Raw genomic sequence first — 15,548 nt, forward strand, 5'->3', positions numbered from 1 at the left:
GCTGGAACAGGACCAAAAGCAAGTGTGGTTTACAGTAGTATTTGTTCAAACTTTACCTCTTCCAATCAAAAAAATGAAAACATACATTACCCTATATTACACCATTTTACACTTCTGTAATCAACTGATACAGACAAAATACTGAACTGGACTTGCTATTTCCCCCTAAATCCAATACTGTCCCCACTTCATTACACTCCTACAGTTCATTGGGCACGTGGAAACAACAGCTGCTCTTGAGACCACATGAAATTCAGACAGCTCTTTTAGACTTCAAGAGGTGGAATCCTCCATAGAAGAAATAAAAATACTGAGATCTCATTGTAAATTACCACACTTGTCAAATTAAGAATTCAGTAACAAAACATGAAACATCACACACAGTTAATCAAGACTTTTTTCGTCCAATGTTCCGTGACCAGCCAAGTCTAGAAACATTCAACAAAAGAGTGTGAACACACTCGAGACAAACTTTTCCAAGGCTTCCTACTAGTCTTGAAACTGGGTAGAGAACTCAGATTAAACTTAATCGGAGCTATTCAGAATTTAGCTTTATGTGGGGTTTCAGTTGTTTACTAAGGCTGCAATTGCTAACACTCCAATAAAAATTTGAATATTGACAGGGGACTACTCAAGACAGATTTATGAAGACAGCTGATAAGGTATTAACGATGAACGACAATTTCAGAGCCTAGTTTTCACCCATTCTGCTTTCACAATCCCAAGAAGAGTGGCACCATTTTAAGTTCTTAGGGATCAAAGGAAGAAATAGAAATGTACATCGTATTTTAGGTGGGAAAACAAGAATGGACAAAGAAAACTGATTTCTTCTGCAGGCGCTTCTTTTCCGTATCAGTTTTAGCTTTTAGACAAGCTCCCCTGGAACCCAAATACAGGATACAACCAAAAGGCGTAAGCCTTCCCATCGCTGTAGATCCCTTCGGGGCTCCAGAAACAGATTTCAACTCTGGACAATTTTTTTCCTTCCTTTTCTCCCCACAGTCTCCCAGGCACACAGTCCTGCTCAATCCCCTGTATTTGAAATAGATTTAGAATCTCCCTTGTGCATTCCCCTATGATAGGAAGAAAATAAAAAACCATTCTATGAATCTTTAACCAAGTATTGCTATGGCAACAAACATAATTCAGAACTTTTTCTAATGGGAAGTATTTATACAGACAAGTTAGTACATGGCTTTAAAACACTCAGAAATGTGTAATCAATCAGGATGGATTACTGGTGGAAAAAAAGACAAAATTAATTTAAAATATAATGTTAAAAGGTTTAAACTGCTACTGTTTGATCTAGTACTTAGATAGGTCAATGATGATTATAGAAATGCTTGCTTGACCAGGTGAATGAACAAGCACAGCTTTGGGCACTGAAGTACAGAAATTTCTACAATGATCAAGCAATGAATTCGAATAAAAGAGCTGTAAAATGGCACTTCCTTCTCTGGTTTGATCTTCCATAGTGTTTACAATTATACTTTAGTACAACTTTCAGTGGCACAGAAACTCCTCGTTAACTTTCCTAACTGACAGATTAAGATTGAAAAAAATGATGGTTTTCCAGGAAAAGCAATGGGCTGTAACTTAGGAGATACGAGTTCTATCTTTAACTCTGGGTCAAGACCTACACAATTTGGTCAAATCACAATTGTTTCAGTTTCCCATCTATATAATGAGATAATACTAGCTTTCCCCTAATTCTTGGTCAAACTTTCCTTTTTAGTAAGTCCTAAACTTTTCCAGGCAAGGACTGTTTTTACGACATGGTTGTAGAGAGACAGTACACACATTTTGGCTGGGATTTCTGACTGTTATGATCAGCAGGTTTCAAACTGTGTCTCACAGTTAAAAGGCTGGTAGTAAACTAAAGTGTTGACTGTGGTCCTAATGATCCTAAAGAGTCTGTGGCTGCAATAATACAGTATCTAAGTATTATTTGGAAGTGGATCTAAAAAGAAAAAGTCACAACACATATAATCACAGTCGGTTTTGATCCATAAACTTCATCCGTGTTACAGAGAGCACAGCGACCACCTGTCCGCAAACTGCTCATAACAGGGGGAGCTGAGAAGCAATCTGTGCTATCACCGTTTTTTTGTATTCTCCCTCTTCTTCCCTTTCTATTTTCAGAAGACCTGAGTCTAAAAATAAGATGATCGGCACACAGCACATCACTGCTTAAATGGGATTTTGTTTAGAGAGCCCCTGCCTCAACAAAAAGGTTCAGAGAAACTCCTCATTACAGTTTCCACGAGCTGACTTCATAAACTTGAGATCACCTGGTTTTATACTATATATTGTATATATTACTGTATATATTAGTTTCTGACTCAACTATGTAATTATTTTTAGAAGGCACAAAAGTTGATCTCTTCTATTAGTCTTTCAACACTAATTCTAATATTCCAAAGAACATACCAAATACCTCAGTAAAGCCAGATATCACATCTACATGTGATCAAATGAACTCCATGCCCCCTCTCCAACCTAGCAAGGCAACTCCAGTACCACTACACGTATCAGCAGGATGAAGGGAATGCAGTCCTTTTTGAAGAATGCAAAGTACAGAGACTCTAAGTTCAATTAGCAGTATATGGAGGGTAGGACTTTATCAATGCATCCAATTGCCTTGCTGTAGCACCCTCTACTAATCTAGTCTAGAATTCACACCAAGAAATAGCCCAAAGAACAATATCTGCTACAGCAAATCACTGTATAATCAGCATGTATTTTCTTGAACTACCAAATTAATTACATTTCCATCACTAATCTAACCAAGATGAAAACCGGAACACACCCAATGCTTTAATTGCAGCAAGTCTGTAATTCATTCTGCCCCAAATTTGCAGCACTGGGCACTTGCTCAGTTGCACTTATCTGACAACACTGCTTGTTATGGTCATCACTGATAAAGTCTTCCCTTTCACAACTTTCAGCAAGCATTGGTTAAAACAGCACCACTTTTAAATGGCACAACTAATAGCTGTAAAAAAGTTGCAGTGGGGAAAATTTTCCAGACTCCATAAATCCGCTTTTAAAATAAAATAATTCTCTTCTGTTATAACAGATGCTGAGAAATGGAATTTTTTAAAAGCCCGTTTACATAGGACACACGCAAATACATTTTTTTTTTACTTCCTCTGCAGCTGCAGCTAAGAAACTATTCCCAGATCTTTGCTGAGATAGTTGGTGATTATCACGTGCAAACAAAAGAAACAAACATAAACACATTGTATGCCACATTAAGTTCTATTCCTGATAAAACCTTTGGGGGAACAGAAACAAGTCAAATGAATGATGAAAAGACACAATTTGAACTGAAAAAACTGGGAACAGTGATTTTACACTGTTGAAAAAAGCATTACAAATGAAGCCCAGTAAGGACAGTTCCAATTACACATTACTGCTGCTGTTCGTGGTTCTCTTGTCAATTCTACACGATCAACATTCATCACCGTAGAGTTCTGGCTTTCAGCATCTCATCACTTTTATTTAAGAAAACTTAGCATAAATGGGTCCACATTTTATAATTTTATGCAATTCTGAATCTAAATTTCTATTTTGGCCTCACTGCATGAAGAGAAAGAATATTCTCTATTTTTTATTTAAAAACAAAACCAACCACCAGTTTAAGAACACACAACTGCAAAGAAGCCTTGATGAAGCAGTGTTATGTTCAGCACTCGAAAAGAATAAAATAAACAGAAATTAAAAAATAGTAATAAAAGAAAGTCCCAAACTTCTTCCCCCTCCTCAAAAGCACAACCTTCCAAGGGTTAATCTGACAAACTTCAATGTTTGAGACGCAAATACTGAATAGTGGGGATTTTTTAAACAGGCCTTTTTAGAAGATATCTACCAATAAAACAATTTCTTCAAATCCTCTCCTCCTTTCCGCTCACATATAGATACTGTCCTTGATATCACCATGAAAATCTAGTTTAGAATTACTGCAGAAGAAAAAGCCCATACTGAAAAAAAAAGGCAAAACTTAATAAAAAACACAAATGCAGCATTTGGAAAAAGGAGTCTGTGCTGTTCTTCCCCCCCTACTTCCATATGGGAGGCCTTCAGTCCCAGAGCAATCGGGTATTGTGTGGGCTGCAAATCATACTTCTGTAAATAAATCGAAGAGGATTTTGTTTCTCTTTGTGCTTCAAAGAATCTCTCATGCTCACGTTGTTTATTTTTAAAGCATGTGCCTGCACTTATATAAAGTACATTAAGGAGATAGTTACCTGATAGGTACATTTACTCTGGAGTAATTTTTGCTTTGCATCTTCCATCTAGCCTTTCACCACCCATTTTTATCCTGGGAAGTTGATAAGGAAAGGTCAGTGAGCATGGGAGCAAATTTGGTATTCTCAGCTGAGCACCACATTAAAGACAAAATTGACAGCTGCAAGAAGATAAAGGGTAACTCATTTTCACTTGGTTAACTTCTGTGGACAAGAGCTAGTACAGAGTACAGAAGAAACACTAATTTTCCTCAGTACTTATCAGACAGGCATCCAAGAATCAGTGCTAGCAGTAAACAGATGAGAGTCAGTAAGACTGGTTTGTCTACCTGGGGACATTCAGGAAAATTAATCCATGTTAACTACATGTGTGGACTTCAAGTAGAATAGCTAGAGTACATTTAGAGGCTGTGTGAACACCCTCGCTCAGAATCAAGAGAGCTCTACTTGGTTTGATGTAATTCAACTGGGAAAAGAAAGTATCCACATAAAAGATTTAATCAAGTTAAACTAACTCCTTTAAAATTGACATGTTTAATAATATAGTTCAGTTTTCCAGTGTCTCCATGTATGTAATCCTTGACTTCACATACGAAATTCTTATAGAAGCCTCAGCTCAAGGGGATACTTTTTTGTTAAATCATGTGCTAGAGTTCTAATTTATAGCCCCCGGAATAAAACCCAGTAAGTAATCAAGCGTTCTCACTCATTGCTTGGAAATTAAAACAAATTGCAGTCCGCTATATGAAGCCACTCAGGTGAGTATCTAATTGTGAGGGACAGAGAGATTTGATGCTCATAAACTAATTGCCTAACCTTTACTGCTGACTGCTTTAGGACATGGAATTGGAACTCATGGAATAGGAGCAAAGCTCGCATCCAGCCACCGCGCCTAGTTAAAGAACAGCAGCAAGATTTGCACCTCCAGAAGAAAAAAAAAGACCCTGCACCAAAAAAATCTCCTTGTGGGTTGCAACAGTCCTTAACTGTCCTGCGAAGAGATGCAACATGCTTGTAGCAAAGTGACTGATGTGCATTGGTTACATGCACATTCAGGTTTTAGTGGCCAAGTACACAAGAACCAGGACCCCTGGACTAGTCAGTGCCATCACGGCTGAAACCCACAGACTACGCTCTGTTGGTTCTTACACTAGCTAGGTTAAATCTAGTTTTTGTTTATTCACAGAAGCTGCAATCACACCTCCTAACTGTAGCTTATATCTGCCATGGCTTTGCATAACTTCACTCATGCAATTACTTTTATGTGTTTCAGATTCTTGAAGGCTCTGCCCAGCAATTTCCATACGCAGCCAGAAGAGCCAAATTATGTTCTCACATGTTGGCTTGGATGTGAAAGACTGGAAAGCATGTACATTCTTAAATTTTATCTATTTATATATGCATGTGTGCTTGCAAGCATATGCACATAATTAAAGGCACCTTCAGCTGTATCTTTTTTTCTCCCAGAGAGATTTCAGGCCTCACAATACGGAGTCTGGATGACAAAGGAACTCTGTATTTCTCTCAAATGTAACTATGACTTCAAGACTCATACACAATGCCAATTATTGGAGGGGAGGGCAAAGAAGCGGGTTTAATCAAATTTGCCTCCCAACAACTTTTGATTTTTCTTCCTCTATGTTAATACAAAGGACAAGGAAATTCTTTCAACTATACTTTATTTCTAACTACCAGAATGACAGTTACGTATTTGCTTGTTAATTATCCTCTTTCATTATTTTAAAGAACTTCTATTTTAGTGATTTATCCTGGTTTTTAATTAGATTCAGTAGTTAAAAAAAAAATCTCATCCATGAAACACTGTACTTTTCTTTTAATCTTGAACAGGGGGAATTTTCAAAGGCATAGACATAAATCAGGAATTCAGTACCTACTAAAAGTCACCAGGAATTAGTCTCCTGTCTGGGGCCTGTATCTTTACATAATTTCAGTGAAGATTTTTAAGCAAGAACCTAAAACAACATTAGTCTGAGCACTAATCTAGTTCAGACAGCATTAGTCTAGGCACTAAGAGTCATATTTGGATCACTAACTGCACTTAGTGACTTATTTGTCATTACTGCTACATCGTCTCACTTGAAGAGAGGAGCTAGGGTTCAGGCACTCACTATCCAGCGCTGTCAGGTCATGGCTTAAGCAATCAGTGAGAGAAGCAAATACATCTCCTCAGTTTAAACACAGATCTTTTACTAGGGCAAGCCTTCCATGCATGGCAAAGAACCCCAGGCTTCTGGAATTGATTGACAAAATTCTTGTTGCACAAGGAGACACATTTGATTTTGACTTGTTTAAGGTATGCTCATACCAACATTCTTCCAAAAGAATCCTTCCCACCTAAACCTGGTTTTGGAGTTTCTGCTAAGAGATACCTGTTGTAACTTTTGAGCATTATGTAAAATGTAGGCTGAAAACTCCCCCAAAACCTAAACAGTCCTAGTAACATTCTCCTATCAACATTTTACTAAAAATGTGGCATTTACATACATCCCCAAAAGAGCTCACATTATTAAGGGTGCATTACTCAGTTCCTATGCGCCCCAGCTGTCCTTCTTCAAAAATTCACCTGTGGCTGAGAAAACACAGTTAAATTTACCTGTCCTCTTCCTGTTGTACTGAGTGCAGACCTTTAGAGTATTATCAGAATAAGAACAAATTCCTCCGCCCTCCCAAGCTGCTCCCAGCCCTTCTATAATGAAGGCATCCTTTTGGGGGAGAGACGGGAAAAGGTCATGGGGCAGCTTGGATTCATTGACAAAGAATTAATAGTAGTATTCATTTGGAATAAAGAACTATCAAAAGAAATTCTGGAGCAAACTTCCATGTCGATACTGCTTTTACAAACAGGACAGTAAACTCAAGCGAACCACATGTTACTTAAACCAAGATACAATTTATCTAAAACCTCCTATTTACAATAGGATAAGGAATAGTAATAGAGCAGAGTGTGCAAACCACAATATATGACCATTTATGAAGGCACATGAGTAGTCCAAGGTACAGAACAACCATTTTGCTGGGCACCTTTCCAAATCCTGAGTCAGGCAGAATTACTGACTAGATTTTCCTCCTCTAGGAATCAATCAAGTAGGTCAAAATGAGGCAATCTACTTGCTGACTACTATGGCTACTCATGACTAAATGATAAAACTCCCCAAGATGTAACGGAGCTGTCCCAGGCCAGAAAAACAAATGTCTTGTTTTTTTTGACGTGCATGCCATGGTAAAATGATATACTAATATAATTCCTAACCATTTCTGGCTGTACGAGACAGAGTTAAGCTTTATCAATGAAAACACTCTGATGCCCTCCTGCAGCAAGAAATAAACACAAAATCTTCACGTTAATGAAAAAGAATTACAATATGTGACTGTCTGATCATATCATATTTGATAGGTATATATGACAAGAAATTTTGTTTTGTGGGACAATTCCTTGGTGTTATGTACCATCTATATAAATAATTTCCCCTGGAAGAAGTTGTGTTAAACAGCTGCTACACCACAGGCACACTGCAGCTACGTACATATGCATACAACGAAGCACAGAGAAGGTTGCCAGCTTCAAAGAAGAGGGGGCAGAAATGGAAGCTTACTCACAAGTCATACATACTGGAGGTGTGAGGTAGGAGGGAAGAATAACAGCTCATCCTGAAAACAAGGATCACCGCACATGCCCAAAATGAATTTGACACTGAATATAAAAATAATAATAAATATATATATTAAAAAAAGATCCAGAAAGTTGTCTCTGATCTGAATAAAAAGGTTACATCATGTACTGCTAAGACAGGCAAGCGAGAAAGGCAGATCAAAATTTTCCACATAAAGGGATCAGGAGAAATAGTTTCAGTGACTGAAGGAACTTTGCATTACACTGTCAGTATAATGAATATCTAGTAACAGCTATAACCCTGCCAGCTCCCAGCCAGGAAAACCAGTCTTGGTAAAATCTCCACTCTAAACTAAGTGCATTTGTTTTAAAACTTTTAGTACTGGGAAACATTCTAGAAAGTTGGATTATAATATCACTTTCTTTAAAACAATTGTGTATTATAGATTTGACAGGCTCTGCCAGTAACAAATACGCTCTCCCACTCACCAACTGTGGATAAGAAATTTTGCAAGGCAAATGGACACAAGATTTATTGCCTTCTGCAAATCTTAAACTTTCATTTACATACGTATCTACATGCATCATAAGGTTGCAAAGATACCCTAAGCCCTGCTGTAAGACTGTCACTCCCTGAAACTAGAAAGGCAGCCTGAGACAACAGAAAGAAAGAAGTGCGAGGGATTTTTTTGCTTATTGAAGCAGTCTAGCTTTGCCTTTTCAAATCAGATACAGGCCTACAACTTTCACAAAGCTTCAGCTCCCCTTTTTATCTCCTGAATTAGAGTATTTAACTGAACGGCCACCAGTACTTGATGAAGTTTCCACTTCCTAAGGGAACTCAACTTGGCTGGCTGAAGGACAGAACTTCAGAACTCACATCAGACATAAAAGGGATGAAAGCACCTACCCCACGGTACTCTGTCAAAGGTGTTACAGAAATATCTCCCACTGCATCAATATTTCATGTCTCCTGGCCCCACAGAGAGAGGAGGTTGCATAGCATCCCCAACAGTGGAAAAAACACTTTCTTTTTTTTTTTTTTTTTTTTTTTTAAACAAACTGAACACTACTTTAAGAATCCTTTATAAAATCAGAAAGCTTCCCACAATTATTTCCTTAGTTTCCCATCCTTTGCCACTGCCGTGAATCATACAGTACCAGTTAAATCCTTCCTTTAGATGTCACATATTGCTCCAAGATTAGCAATTATTTCTGTTTCTGTTTGCTTTATTATAAAGCTTCACAGAGTGCTATGTATACAGGTAATGCTTTTCACTTCAGCTTAGCTGACCAAATACTGAACCTTTTAAAGCTATTTTACTGACAAACACCACTTCAATGGCACAGATGATAAGCCAAGTTGCTTATTTTTCATTTTAGACTTCTGTGGAAACAGTTTCTTTACTATGAATACCGGCAACTTTGTTTTGTCCAGTAATTGAAATACTAAAACATCTCGCTTGGTTTCCTCTAAAGCACAAGCACGTTTTAGTGCTCATAAAAGAGGCAGCAGTGCTGAAAAATCTAAGTACACTGTGAAAAGACATGAGGCCAACTTCCTCACACACACCTTAAAACATTATAGGTAACTTTCATTTCCCAACAACAAAAAAAATCCACCTTCTTGGAGAGCTGCCAGGTGTCCTGTACCTAGCAGCACTTCCCCTTCCCTCACTGCTAGAGTTTATCATCTTCTTCAATCTGTAGTACTGCCAGCCTAAATCTTTAATCTTACAAGCTCTTTACACACTCTGCCAGCATACACTACTGAATGCAATTCTCCCAAATACATTTTGAAAAGGTACCTAACGCACTGCAAAGCAAAAAGATGTTACGTGAGTTCAATATCTCCTGTCTCCCTTCTCTGTTTCATTTTCCACAATGAGTCTTGCACCCCCCTCCCCTCTTTATCAATATTGGCAGAGAAAGGCAACCATGGTTCCAGCTGCCTGCAACTTAATGAAAGTCATTAGGCAAAAGCATGTCTTTCCATTGCTGCAAACAGAATAATCCATCACACAAATAGAACACTCAAGAAAGCACTGCTTAAAAGGGGAGAAAATTAAGGAAGGGAAGAGAAAGAGGCCCATAAAATACAACAGAGGAAAAGTAAAACATTTTTTAAGATGTGTTTTTAAAGTTTACAGGGATTTTGCTGTAAAAATGTTCCTCATGTCTAATGCAGTCTTGACTTAGCAGTCAATTAGCAGAAGGGCTGCTTTTCTGACTGGCTCAATGTAAGCTGCACCATGCGCCAGAGGTGGGACTAGCTGACTTCCTGCGGTCCCGTCCAACCTGAACTATTCAAAGAATGGATTATAAACATTAAGGGAGTCATAAGACTTGCTGTTGGACATCTAGAGACCTGGGAGTATAAGACAATCAACATTTCTACAGTGATTTCAAAATAGCTTTGCAGGAGGAAGGGAAGACTAGGCAATTTTGAGGATGCTCTTCCAGGAGTCTCACCAGGTTGCCAGAAAGATACACATAGAATCATAGAATCATTTAGGTTGGAAAAGACCTTTAAGATCATCAAGTCCAACCACTAACCTAGCACTGCCAGGTCCACCACTAAACCATGTCCCTGAGCACCACATCCACACGGCTTTTAAATACCTCCAGGGATAGGGACTCAACCACTTCCCTGGGCAGCCTGTTCCAGTGCCTGACTACCCTTCCAGTAAAGAAGTTTTTCCTAATATCCAACCTAAACCTCCCCAGGCACAACTTGAGGCCGTTTCCTCTCATCCTTTCGCTTGCTACTTGGCAGAAGAGACTGACCCCTACCTCACTACAGCCTCCTTTCAGGTAGTTGTAGAGAGCAATAAGGTCTCCCCTCAGACTCCTTTTCTCCAGGCGAAACAATCCCAGTTCCCTCAGCTGCTCCTCATCAGACTTGTGCTCTAGACCCTTCACCAGCTTTGTTGCCCTTCTCTGGACATACTTGGTAGATAAAAGTTGTATCTATCTAGACATGATGCTTAGGAACAACAAACAGGCTTGCAGACTACTAGTTACTTTAAAAATACTTTTTGCCTTCTACTTTTGTTCTATACTTAAAACTGTTTAAGAAACATTATATACACTACTGATCACATATTTCTGAAGAGAAGAATCAAAGTACGAGAACTCAGCTCAACCCAGTGCTTAAGAAGGAATAATACCAGAGGCACTATAGCCCAGAGCTAAGACTCAGGGGATTTTGAAATTCCACCAAAGGTAAAGACATTGGATTGAACTTTTGAGGCAAGAAAGGGAACAGAGGTACATATGCCCCTCAAGCCATGAAAACCAGCTGTCAGGAAAGACAGTGGAAATGTGGTTCATGGCCAGTATATTCAAATACAATACAAAATTGTGGTATATAGTTTCTTTCTCCCTTTTTTAAGAGCAGCATTTCTGTGTTTATATTCAGGAAGCCATAAAGGAACAACAGAATCAGCATTACTACTGACTTGTTTGTCTAACTAAAATTATGAGGTTGACTTACTCATCTGTTGCAAACAAATTTATTCATCTAAGGCCAAGTCATAAGATAGATTTATTTTTTTTAAAGTATCTTAAAAGTCCATTTCTTGCTCTTTGCTCTTCTCTGAAGGTGGATAATGAAACTCAGTCAAGTCAGATTAACTTTCATATCATCAGTGTGGCAATGTTTGGGTTTCAGGCAATAACACTTTTGTCGTCCTCTAAAATAAGTTTATCACCATCACAATTTTTTTATAATTCTATGGGCTTTTGTACTTCTTATTTTAAGGAAAACAGCTTCTTTTACAGCACTTACATAGAGGCCCATTTTAAAGCCTACATATTCTCTTGGCTTACTTTAAGGATACATGAAGTTGGCAGCTGTCCACTGAGAGAGTTAGGGGCAGTAAAAAAAATTCACAACTCCAAGTGTTTATTATTCACTAAACACAATTATCACCCACCAGAAAATGGGCAAACTGGCAGGAATGATGACACTAATTCTTTAATAGTCTGCTAGAGATGTAGGAAGCATTCTTGCCTACCCCAGGAAGTAAGCTAAAACCTTTTGGTGCATTCTCTCATTACGAGAAACAATGTCAAGAGCTGCAAAGAATTCCTGTTAAGACTGCCTAGGAAAAAAGATGGTGTGATGCCTACTGATTCTTAGTAATGGTAAAAGCACAAATGCTGGCAACAGAACTCACTTTTTAGTATCATGCACTTAGATACTGACATGGCTGATAGAAACCCCTGGTATACAGAACCTCAGGAACTTGAGAAGTTGTAGATGTATTGGGACCATTTTTTCCCACCTGTGCACTGAAGTTTTACAGTTTTGAACTATGGGCAAAATCTTCAAAAACATCTCTAGAGTAAAGGGTATCATCCTAGACTTCTTGAAAAACAGTCAAGCAAATTGTTACTGGCTGAGCTTTATACATCTCCTGTCATGAATCACTGAGCAATAAGCATTTGTATGACCACTTTGCATTACACAACATGCAATCCAACCAATGAGGTCAAACAACATGTCTACCTTTCAAGTGTCTCAGGATGTTTTAAGGAAAGACATGGATTAGGGTCACAGCCACCCAAATACCCAAAATGAAACATCCTGGCCTGTAAAATAGAAAATTACATTTCCCATTGAGAAGTACCATACAAGTTGATTCTGAAGTGACAAAACATTCTTCAGAACAGTGTGTTCCATTAAAGTTTCAAGCTGTCAAGTCATATCGTAAGGTAAAATTAAAATATCTGCTTACTGTCCTGTCCAGGAAATGCCTGCACAACAGGTTTAACTAACAAACAGCTGCATTGGCAACCTCAATTCTGACATTTCTTGGAGTGCTTCATATGTCATTTTATGGTCCTGCACGTTTTCTGTGTGATGCATCTTTGAGCAACTTAACAGTTCAACAGTTAAGATCCAGTAACCCTATTACTACTAGATTCTTAAATACCTATGTTTATTGTTTCATTAACTTTCTTTTAGTGACATCAAAGTGTTCCAATAAAGATGAGAATTTCACCATGCTAAACTTGACACAAATACTCCAGGGCACAGGGGACCGTCATTTTTACTCCCTATTTTGTGTAAATTTCAGTACATATTAATAACAAAATCACAAAACAGAGAAAAATATTCAAGAAATTTAAACACTGATTTCCCTCTTTCACTTAACTGATTTTTCCTCTCTCATAGCTTGACATCGGTATGTTTTTTTCAACGGCAGTTTCTACCAGTAGAGCCCAATTCTGGCTCAGACTGTCAGCCACAGTGCTGGGATCTCAGAGGTCCATAATGGACCTACGTTATCTCTCAAGCTCTGTTTCCCGTGTGGAAATCTGGAGAGAATCGAAGTTGCTATACAAAGCTGAGGAGGAGACATTTTCTCCTGCAACATGGGGGTGTGTCACTGTCACATAACATGAAACGTGAGGGAACAGAGATCCTGGAGCTGTATTTAGCCCCATGGCTCAAACAGTGCCCTCTCTTACAATGCCTAAAGGGAAGAGCAATTCTATAGGTGTATTTTTCCACCATCTGTGTCTGCATTTCTGAAGGAATAAACTAAGAAAACTCTGAGACAGTGTGTGCTGGAACTACTGGAAAGTGTGGAGAGATTTAGCAAAAAACTTCCAATCTAGAGCAGTAGGTCTCATGTTCTGAAAGGGTAAAAATTTCTAAAGAACATACCAGTCAAACACACACACAGTCAGAAACCTTTTATACAACCTCTGGCATACTAGGAAACATCAGCCTTTTCTCCCAGATGAGAACAGGGCCACATCACGTTGGTCCCTGCATCAATCACTTCCAGGCAAAATTATCGTAATTAACTGTAATTAGGTCAGAAAATGGAAGCAATTTCTCCAAAATCTCTATTCCAGCTTGGCAGAACACATCAGCTTTCCTGCCTGCAAGAGACTTGCCTACTGTGAGTTCACAGCCCAGGTGCAAGGGAGTCTCTCACAGAGTCCCCCAAATCCGCCTCTGCTGGTGCCGCAGGGTCCTGGCAGGACTGTCAGTGGGGCAAACACAGTTCCACCAGCGACTCTTTCATCATCCTTGAGCTGGTCACGGCCTACCCAAAAAAATGGATTTCCCCCAGCCAATGGAAACTTCAAAGAAAGACCCTAGATAACAACAGCCAGGAATAAAACATTCATGGGAATTCATAGGATTCACGGGAATCAGCTGTGTACTAGGCATTTAAAGGAGATTGCACTGGTTTGCCTTTACTCCACGCCATCAGGATCCACATCACTTGTAACACTTCCCAAGATGCCTGAAAAGGGGCTGTACATGTAAAACCACACACACGATAGCCAAAAAAAAAAAAAACAACAACAAAAAACCCCCCTTTCTTCAACCAAGGAAGGGTCAAGGCACAAAAATTCCAGCAAGACTCTTACGATCTTCATTACACAGATGTATCACCCTGAAGAATGTTTACATTTGACAGTGACTGGCAGTACAAAACGTCCAAAGATTAGATAAAAATGTTGAGTGGCACACACAAAATTTACAAAACCAAGCTATTCAACACAGCAACCCCTTGTCTGCCATATTTTTTGGCTTGCATACTATGGATGGTCAAGAGTTCAGGAACAGTTAGATTGATGACAGTGAGGAAACAAACAAAAACTTACATTTCTCTGAAAGGAAAGGAAATTAACTTTTTTTTTTTTATATTTCTACTGAAATCAGCAAAAGCTTCTAAGTGAATTTCAAGACAATAATCGTATGCACAGAAATAGGTTGTTTCTGTGTCTGAAAAATAACAATTCAGTCTTATCAAATATAGCACTCATTTTAGCAATGTCAAGTTCCCCAGATTTTTCTTCTGCTGTTGGCACAGGCTGCCTTTTTGGAATTTATCACAACATCTTTTAGCTAACAAACCAGTATGAAACAACCACTCTAATGATGAAAATTTTGAGAGATAAGCCATATATTCTATACAGAGAAATTACTGTAAAATACAAGAACTCATGGAAGGGGAAGGTGGTATTTATTTACAAAGTTTCTAAATAAATTGGGTTTACCCACTAACACTCATTCTCTCATAGATTTCATTCATTTACATGCTCAAGCCTACATTCTCACAAGCACCAGGATAGATATATGTACCCAAGTAGTCTGCACAGAGAAGACAAGAGATCATAGCTGTTGAGCTCGTACCATGACTCTGGGGTTCCTCTTCACTGACAAGGCAGCTTTCAGACAGACTCTTTTACATCACTTAGGTATCATCAGCTGTTATGAGGTAGTTCTCAGCCTCACAGTCTTCCTACATTCAGTTTCCAAAAATCTTAGGCCAGTTGCTACCCACTGTTTGGTTTTTTCCTCACGTGGAATATGTCTGTTTTCCTTGTGACCTAAGAGGAAGAGGAATGATATACATGGTATGTCAAAGCCTTTTTCCACCTTCCTTGTGCTAGGATGGAAGGTCTTCTGCTGACAAGCCATCTGTGCGTTGGCTTTATCAAAATGCACGTCTTTTGGTCTGAAAAACCACGTTCCTCAATTTTACTGCTGGGAATGTTGGCTGGGAATGGTGTTCTTCGTTATCAGTACAGGCCATGCTTCTAACTGTTTTGCTTTATTCGGTTGTTTCTTCTGGAGCTCACACACACATGCATTTCCACTCATACTGCATTCAAAAAATCTTAAGATTTCTTTC

The sequence above is a fragment of the Platalea leucorodia genome (assembly GCF_965183815.1).
Source record: "Platalea leucorodia genome assembly, chromosome: 4".
Lineage (NCBI taxonomy): Eukaryota > Metazoa > Chordata > Aves > Pelecaniformes > Threskiornithidae > Platalea > Platalea leucorodia.